This window comes from Symphalangus syndactylus, chromosome 19 (assembly GCF_028878055.3).
Source record: "Symphalangus syndactylus isolate Jambi chromosome 19, NHGRI_mSymSyn1-v2.1_pri, whole genome shotgun sequence".
NCBI lineage: Eukaryota > Metazoa > Chordata > Mammalia > Primates > Hylobatidae > Symphalangus > Symphalangus syndactylus.
Genome location: NC_072434.2, coordinates 64,951,124 through 64,961,479, shown reverse-complemented (window position 1 = coordinate 64,961,479; position 10,356 = coordinate 64,951,124).

Here is a 10,356-nt window from a genome sequence, read left to right as displayed (position 1 = left end):
AAGCACATGGGCTTTGAACTTAGACAAACCTTAAATGCTAGATCTGTTAACTGGTCAATTATGTGTTTCTAGACATATCACTTAACCTCTATTAAAACGCCCATCCCAAGTTTTTTTTTTTTTTTTTTTTTTTTGAGACGGAATCTTGCTCTGTTACCCAGGTTGGAGTGCATTAGTGCAATCTCAGCTCACTGCAACCTCTGCCTCCCAGGTTTTAGCAATTCTCTGTCTCAACCTACTGAGTAGCTGGGGCTACAAGCACATGCCATCGCACCTGGTTAATTTTTGTATTTTGAGTAGAGATGGGGTTTCACCATGTTGGCTAGGCTGGTCTCGAACTCCAGAACTCAAGTGAGGCTCCCGTCTCAGCCTCCCAAAGTGCTGGATGGTTTTTTTTTTTTTTGAAATGGAATCTCACTTACTCTCTCACCCAGGTGGAGTGCAGTGGCACAATCTTGGCTCACTGCAACCTCTGCCTTGTGGGTTCAAGCGGTTCTCCTGCCTCAGCCTTTGGAGTAGCTGGGATTACAAGCATATGCCCCTATGCCAGGCTAATTTTTGTATTTTTAGTGGAGAAAGGGTTTTACCATGTTGGCCAGGCTGGTCTTGAACTCCTGACCTCAAGTGACCCACCTACCTCTGCCTCCCAAAGTGCTGGGATTATAGGCAGGAGCCACCGTGCCCGGCCCCTATCGTAAGTTTTAACACATATGAATTCCCTCTTCTTTCTGTGAATCTCAGTCTTCTCATCTGTTAAAAAATCAGGATCCGTGACTATTGAGAGGTTTAGAAAAACTTATGGTTGTCAATATATAGTAGGTGTCTACCAAAAATACACATGAATGTCTTCCATTTTGCTGGCCTCTCATAGTTCGTACTTTGGCATTTAGGATCTCCAAATGCTTTAAGAAAAGATCTCTCTCTCCTATTCCCCTGTTTTGTGACCAAAACAGGGTCAGCCTGGTGAATTTCTTTGATGCCAGTTTCCCCACTGTGGGGAAGAGCACAAAGTATCGAATAACCATAGCCAGGAAGAGAGCACATTTCTTGTGTGGAGCTGAACTGATAGGAAGGGGGTTTTATCTCTATCAGAAAAGAAACGGGAGTGGGTTACCTTTTAGGGTTCACATGGATAGCTTCTGAATTGGTTTGGTCACTATGTGGGTCATCATAAAGAGGTTGTGACCTGCAAGATGTGACTGTGGGTGAGGACAGCTGTGGTTCAAAATGGGAAATGCCTACAGCAGCACTCTAGTGGTAAAACATTTCCAGATTTTACAACTTTGAACTTATTATCCTATAAAGAATAATATAAATGGCTCCAGACTGTTTACCCAAAAGTGATTACAATGGCGTTTGATAAAGATAAGGCTGTTTCATTCTTCACAAATGATTAAACCTCTGTGACGAATACATGGACAATTGCATTTTAAATACGGGGGTTGATTAGTTAAGAATTTTGAAAATAGCCAGATGCCCCGATACGATAACTGAAAATAACATTTCATGCATCTTAGTTGAGAGGGCTTTTTTGTAAGCCCATCTCCTCCTCCATGAATGTATGTGCCAGTTTTTTTTTTTTTTTAATAATTCCACATTCTTCTTGACTTCTTCCATGATGCAGGGAACACAGATTAGAGTCCAAAGCTCTACACTCAAGTTTGTGCCCTTCCATTTAAGGCTGCTGGGTGACTTTGGGTATTTATGAAACCATTCTGGACCTGAGTTTTTTAATAAATAAATGGAAGAGGTGAGATCGGCCCCTGCCTGCCTTCCAGGTTAAGGTGGGGGTTATCAGGTAAGATACTGTATGTGAAAGTGTTTTTAAAAACTGTGAAGGGCCATAACATGCAGTGTTGTTATTCTCTATGTCTTCTAACCAGATGCCAGGTCATTTTCCCCTTTCAAGTTCCATGTGCCTTTCCTGATCTCTTCCCTAAAGCTTATCTCCAAAATCTTACAGGAGTCAGAGTCTGGGAGATTCTGCTGTCCGGTTTAAGCCTTGATGGCTCCTTGTTTGTTTATTTTTTGTTTTGTTTTGTAAACACAATATGAAATCTCATTAATTTTGGGGCAAGCTAGTGAAAATCTACAGGGAAAAAAGGGTAATTCAAAATGCTGGCACACTGTCTCATTATGTTTTTCCATTATAGCAAGAGTTTTAAGTGCCTGTCATATGTACTCACCGGTGTTAGATGAAATGCAAAAGAAACCTTCAGTGGATCTTTAGTCCACTGTGTATATGTGTATGTATGTTGGTGGTGGTGGGGGTGGGGTGGGGAGGAGAGATGCTCAAAATGCATGAAGGAAAACTAGAACAGACACTCTTACCTGAGAGTTCATGGGCTCCATAAGGGGTCCACAGATGGTCTTTCAGGGGGTCCTTGAAAGCCTATGTCCAGATTTGTGCATATGTGCATGTGTATATTTTCTGCAGAGAGGACCCATAGCTTTCATCCGGTTCTCAAAGGATCTGTAATTTAAAACAATAACAACTTAAGAACCAAGACAGAGAACATGGCCAAGCTGCATATAGTCTGACTAAATGGCATGTAGATTATTTATATGGTGAGCTTAGTCAGAAAAAGCTTTTCAAAGAATAATTAAGTCAGGTCCCGAGTCAAGAAAAGTTTCTGCTGGGTCTGTTTGTATGTGTATATTTATTAAATATAACAAATCATTACAGTAAGAAGCTGTAACATCTGGCACTTCACTAATTGGGAAAGCTTTATAAAATTGCATTGGAGGCCAGGTGCAGTGCTCATGCCTATAATCCCAGCACTTTGGGAGGTCAAGGTGGGTGGATCGCTTGAGCTCAGGAATTCAGCCTGGGCAACATCGTGAGACTCCGTCTCTACAAAAAAATACAAAAATTACTTGGTCATGGTGATATGCGCCCTTAGTCCCAGCTACTTGGGAGGCTGAGGAGGGAGGATTGCTTGAGCCCAGGAGATGGAGGTTGCATTGAGCCGAGATGGCACCACTGCACTTCAGCCTGGGTGCTAGAGCAAGACCCTTTCTCCAAAAAAAGAAAAGAAAAAAAGAAAACTGCATTAGTCATAACTCCTAATTTTACTGTTTAATTTAGTAATCAGATTTTATTTCTAATATGTTTTGAAACTTCCCTGAACAAATGCAAAATTCAAATGAATTTCTCCTGTATATAATTTTGGGGAAGCAATATAAAGCATGAAGGTGAAAAAAGTGGGACTTCTGGCCAGCTAAACTCCTTTCCCCAATTCTGCCAATTTACAGTATGGGTAACCTTTTTTTTCCTACTGATTCCACATCCTCAGCTATTCCATCATATGAAACATATGTTTATTGAGTTCCTATTCTGTAAAAGTCCCCATGTCTGGAGTTTAAAAGTTGTCTGTGACCAGGTCACAGAATGTGTGGCCAAGTTCTCTGACTGAGGAATCAGGAGGCAGCAGGAACCATGGAATGAGCTCAGGAGGCCCTCCATGCAAGGTTCAAATCCCACCTCTGACATTTTGTCACAGGGAGGTAGTGGGGGTAAGTCTCTTTTAATGAAACTTAGCCTAGATCTCCCATGAACACAATGGGAATTTGATTTTTTGTTTCCTTCATGTGCTGAGTAAATTTCATCTCATTTTGGCTTGCTTATTAGGTTGAGCAAGTTACCTCATCTCAGATTTCTTACTATGTAAAATGGGAGCAAGAGATCTATTAGCATAGGAGGAGAAACATCTTCAGGTCATAGAGGAGAGGGTGAGGAAAGAGGTGGGTGCATGGGTAGCTGATGGAAAGGAAGTTAAGAGAGTGTCCATTTAGTGAGTGTTACTGCTCCAAGCACTTCAAGCACTTCATGAAAATAGTAGTAGGTCATTGTGTTCATATGAAATTGGTGTTCTTATTACCCATCCTTCCATCCTCCCCAATTTTAGTTGAGAAAGCTGAGGCCAGAGATGTAAGTAATTTGCTTAAAACAACATGTGTGAAGTGGCAGAACCAGGAAACAAACCCAGGTATTCAGATGCCAAAATCTACTCTTAAGTGTATGAACTGGATTGACTCTTCTATGTATGTTATGCAAATAATATAGTTTTAAAAATTACAGGCTGGTTGTAGTGGCTCACACCTGTAATCCCAGCACTTTGGGAGGCTTAAGGCAGGAGGATGGTTTGAGCCCAAAAGTTGGAGACCAGCCTGGATAACATAGCCAGACCCTGTCTCTACAAAAAGTAAAAAAAAATTTGCTGGGCATGCTGGAGTGCGCCTGTAGTCCCAATCACTCAGGGGCTGAGGCGGGAGGATCATTTCAGCCTTGATGTCAAGCCTGGGTGACAGAGTGAGATGGTGTTGAAAAAAAAATTTCACTGATTTAAAATAAATTAATACATTTTCTATTTGCTTTCCAAGTATTTAGAGTGTTTTAATTTTTCCTTCCTTATCAATTTTATCACAAGATGGATTTAGCATGAAAGAAGTCAGCAAAATGACGAGATTTTTGTATAATATTTTATTAGATGTTTGAACTTGTCTTGAACTTTGGTTTTATAATCTCATGGAAGGAAATCTTGTATTTGTTTCTGAGAAAAATTTCTATGAATTTTATGTTTGGGGTTAAAGGTTTTGCTTTGCATACCCAGAGACTAAAGTCCTCCTTGTGCTATATTGCTGAAAACTCCTAACCTTACTTCTCATATATTTGATTTTTCTAAACTCTCAGAAGTCTCTCAAATGTCTAATATAGCACCAGTTTCATGCCCTCAATATTAGCACTCAGAGATGAACCACAATCAATTCAAGAATGAATCTGATTACAAAACAGATTAAAATCTAAGCATCAGTTTCCTTCTTTTAAGAGCATTTCCTAAGATAAAAATAAGTATTTTCCAGGCTCAGTGTATATGCAGCCCCTAGTTTACAATCTTCTACATCAATGATCCAACTATCAGTTGTGAAAAATAGGGTTTCCCGAGTGGGTTCCAAGATGGCTGAATAGAAACAGCTCCAGTCTACGGCTCCCAGCGTGAGCGACATAGAAGATGGGTGATTTCTGCATTTCCAACTGAGGTACCAGGCTCATCTCACTGGGGCTTGTTGGACAGTGGGTGCAGCCCATGGAGTGTGAGCCAAAGCAGGGTGGGGCATTGCCTCACCCGAAAAGTGCAAGGGGTTGGGGAATTCCCTTTCCTAGCCAAGGGAAGCCGTGACAGATGGCACCTGGAAAATCGAGACACTCCCACCCTAATACTGTGCTTTTCCAATGGTCTTAGCAAATGGCACACTAGGAGATTATACCCTGCGCCTGGCTCGGAGGGTCCCACGCCCACAGAACCTCGCTCACTGCTAGCACAGCAGTCTGAGATTGAACTGCAAGGCAACAGCAAGTCTAGGGGAGGGTTGTCCACCATTGCTGAGGCTTGAGTAGGTAAACAAAGCAGCCAGGAAGCTCGAACTGACCTCAGCTCAAGGAGGCCTGCCTGCCTCTGTAGACTCCACCTCTGGGGGCAGGGCATAGTGGAACCACAGGCAGGAAAAACTTCTGCAGACTTAAACATCCTGTCTGACAGCTTTGAAGAGAGCATTGGTTCTCCCAGCATGGAATTTGAGATCTGAGAATGGACAGACTGCCTCCTCAAGTGGGTCCCTGACCCCTAAGTAGCCTAACTGGGAGACACCTCCCAGTAGGGGCCGACTGACACTTCATACAGCTGGGTGCTCCTCTGAGACCAAGCTTCCAGAGGAAGAAACAGGCAGCAACATTTGCTGTTCTGCAATATTTGCTGTTCTGCAGCCTCCACTGGTGATACCCAGGCAAAAAGGATCTGGACTGGACCTCCAGCAAACTCCAACAGATCTGCAGCTGAGGGTCCTGACTGTTAGAAGGAAAACTAACAAACAGAAAGGACATCCACACCAAAACCCCATTTGTATATCACCATCCCCAAAGACCAAAGGTAGATACAACCACAAAGATGGGGAGAAGCCAGAGCAGAAAAGTTGAAAATTCTAAAAATCGGAGCACTTCTTCTCCTCCAAAGGAATGCAGCTCCTCACCAGCAATGGAACAAAGCTGGACAGAGAATGACTTTGGTGAGTTGACAGAAGTAGGCTTCAGAACATTGGTAATAACAAACATCTCCGAGCTAAAGGAGGAAGTTCGAATCCATTGCAAAGAAGCTAAAAACCTCGAAAAAAGATTAGACGAATGGCTAACGGGTATAAACAGCATAGAGAAGATATTAAATGTCCTAATGGAGCTGAAAACCATGGAACAAGAACTACGTGATGCATGCACAAGCTTCAGTAGCTGATTCGATCAAGTAAAAGAAAGGGTATCAGTGATTGAAGATAAAATGAATGAAATGAAGTGAGAAGAGAAGTTTAGAGAAAAAACAATAAAAAGAAACGAGCAAAGCCTCCAAGAAATATGGGACTATGTGAAAAGACCAAATCTACGTCTGATTGGTGTACCTGAAAGTGACAGGGAGAATGGAACCAAGCTGGAAAACACTCTTCAGGATATTATCCCGGAGACCTTCCCCAATCTAGCAAGGCAAGCCAACATTCAAATTCAGGAAATACAGAGAATGCCACAAAGATATTCCTCAAGAAGAGCAACTCCAAGACACATAATTGTCAGATTCACCAAAGTTGAAATGAAGGAAGAAATGTTAAGGGCAGCCAGAGAGAAAGGTTGGGTTACCCACAAAGGGAAGCCCATCAGACTAACAGTGGATCTCTCAGCAGAAACTCTACAAGCCACAAGAGAGTGGCAGCCAATATTCAACATTCTTAAAGAAAAGAATTTTCAACCCAGAATTTCATATCCAGCCAAACTAAGCTTTGTAAGTGAAGGAGAAATAAAATCCTTTACAGACAAGCAAATGCTGAGAGATTTTGTCACCACTAGGCCTGCCTTACAAGAGGTCCTATAGGAAGCACTAAACATGGAAAGGAACAATTAGCCACTGCAAAAACATGCCAAATTGTAAAGATCATCGATGCTAGGATGAAACTGCATCGATTATTGGGCAAAATAACAAGCTAACATCATAATGCCAGGATCAAATTCACACATAACAATATTAACCTTAAATGTAAATGAGCTAAATGCTCCACTTCAAAGACACGGACCGGCAAATTGGATAAAGAGTCAAGACCATCAGTGTGCTGCATTCAGGAGACCCATCTCATGTGCAAAGACATACATAGGCTCAAAATAAATGGATGGAGGAAGACCTACCAAGCAAATGGAAAACAAATAAACAAAAAAAAGGCAGGGGTTGCAATCCTAGTCTCTGATCAAACAGACTTTAAACCAACAGAAATCAAAAGAGGCAAAGAAGGCCATTACATAATGGTAAAGGGATCAATTCAACAAGAAGAGCTAACTATCCTAAATATATATGCACCCAATACAGGAGCACTCAGATTCATTAAGCAAGTCCTTAGAGATCTACAAAGAGACTTAGACTCTCACACAATAATAATGGGAGACTTTAACTCCCCACTGTCAACATTAGACAGATCAACAAGACAGAAAGTTAACAAGGATATCCAGGAATTGAACTCAGCTCTGCACCAAGCTGACCTAATAGACATCTACAGAACTCTCCACCCCAAATCAACAGAATATACATTCTTCTCAGCACCACATCACACTTAGTCCAAAATTGAGCACATAGTTGGAATTAAAGCACTCCTTAGCAAATGTAAAAGAACAGAAATTATAGCAAACTGTCTCACAGTGCAATCAAACTAGAACTCAGGTTTAAGAAACTCACTCAAAACCGCTCAACTACATGGAAACTCAACAACCTGCTCCTGAATGACTACTGGGTACATAACGAAATGAAGGCAGAAATAAAGATGTTCTTTGAAACCAATGACAACAAAGACACAACATACCAGAATTTCTGGGACACATTTAAAGCAGTGTGTAGACGGAAATTTATAGCACTAAATGCCCACAAGAGAAAGCAGGAAAGATCTAAAATCGACAACCTAACATCACAAAAGAACTAGAGAAGCAAGAGTAAACACATTCAAAAGCTAGCATCAATGATAGGCTAGATTAAGAAAATGTGGCACATATACACTGTGGAAATAACTAAGATCAGAGCAGAATGGAAGGAGACAGAGACACAAAAACCCTTCAAAAAATCAATGAATCCAGGAGCTGGTTTTTGAAAACATCAACAAAATTGATAGACTGCTAGCAAGACTAATAAAAAAGAAAAGAGAGAAGAATCAAATAGACACAATAAAAAATGATAAAGGGGATATCACCACCAATCCCACAGAAATACAAACTACCACCAGAGAATACTACAAACAACTCTACGCAAATAAACTAGAAAATCTAGAGGAAATGGATAAATTCCTGGACACATACACCATCCCAAGACTAAATCAGGAAGAAGTTGAATCCCTGAATAGACCACAAACAGGCTCTGAAATTGAGGCAGCAATTAATAGCCTACCAACCAAAAAAAGTCCAGGACCAGACAGTTTCACAGCCTAATTCTACCAGAGGTAGAAAGAGGAGCTGGTACCATTTCTTCTGAAACTATTCCCATCAATAGAAAAAGAGAAAATCCTCCCTAACTCATTTTATGAGGCCAACATCATCTTGATATGAAAGCCTGGCAAAGACCCAACAAAAAAAGAGAATTTTAGACCAATATCCCTGATGAACATTGATGCAAAAATCCTCAATAAAATACTAGCAAACCGAATCCAGCAGCACATCGAAAAGCTTATCTAGCACGATCAAGTTGGCTTCATCTCTGGGATGCAAGGCTGGTTCAACATATGAAAATCAATAAACATAATCCATCATATAAACAGAACCAACAACAAAAACCACATGATTATCTCAGTAGATGCAGAAAAGGCCTCTGACAAAATTCAACAGCCCTTCATGATAAAAACTCTCAATAAACTAGGTATTGATGGGACATATCTCAAAATAATAAGAGTTATTTTTGACAAACCCACAGCCAATATCATATTGAATGGGCAAAAACTGGAAGCATTCCCTTTGAAAACTGGCACAAGACAGGGATGCTCTTGCTCACCACTCCTATTCAACATAGTGTTGGAAGTTCTGGCCAGGGCAATCAGGCAGGAGAAAGAAATAAAGGGTATTCAACTAGGAAAAAAATAAATCAAATTGTCCCTGTTTGCAGATGACATGATTGTATACTTAGGAAACCCGATTTTCTCAGCCCAAAATCTCCTTAAGCTGATAAGCAACTTCAGCAAAGTCTCAGGATACAAAATCAATGTGTGAAAAGCACAAGCATTCGTATACACCAAAGCAGACAAACAGAGAGCCAAATCATGAATGGACTCTCATTCACAATTGCTTCAAAGAGAATAAAATACCTAGAAATCCAGCTTACAAGGGACAAGAAGGACCTCTTCAAGGAGAACTATAAACTCTGCTCAATGAAATAAAAAAGGACACAAACAAATGGAAGAATATTCCATGCTCATGGATAGGAAGAATCAATATCATGAAAATGGCCATACTGCCCAAAGTAATTTATAGATTCAATGCTATCCCCATCAAGCTACCAATGACTTTCTTCACAGAATTGGAAAAAAACTACTTTAAAGTTCATATGGAACCAAAAAGAGCCCACATTGCCAAGACAATCCTAAGCCAAAAGAACAAAGCTGGAGGCATCATGCCACCTGACTTCAAACTATACTACAAGGCTACAGTAACCAAAACAGCATGGGACTGGTACTAAAACAGAGATATAGACCAATGGAACAGAACAGAGCCCTCAAAAATAATGCCACACATCTACAACCATCTGATCTTTGACAAACCTGACTAAAACAAGAAATAGGGAAAGGATTCCATATTAATTTAACAAATGGTGCTGGGAAAACCGGCTAGCCATATGTAGAAAGCTGAAACTGGATCCCCTCCTTACACCTTATACAAAAATTAATTCAAGATGGATTAAAGACTTACATGTTAGACCTAAAACCATAAAAACCCTAGAAGAAAACCTAGGCAATAACATTCAGGACATTGGCATGGGCAAGAACTTCATGTCTAAAACACCAAAAGCAATGGCAACAAAAGCCAAAATTGACAAATGGGATCTAATTAAACTAAAGAGCTTCTGCACAGCAAAAGAAACCACTATCAGAGTGAACAGGCAACCTACAGAATGGGAGAAAATTTTTACAGTCTATCTAGAATCTACAAAGAACTCAAACAAATTTACAAGAAAAAAACAAACAACCCCATCAAAAAGTGGGCAAAGGATATGAACAGACACTTCTCAAAAGAAGACATTTATACAGACAACATGAAAAAATGCTCATCTTCACTGGCCATCAGAGAAATGCAAATCAAAA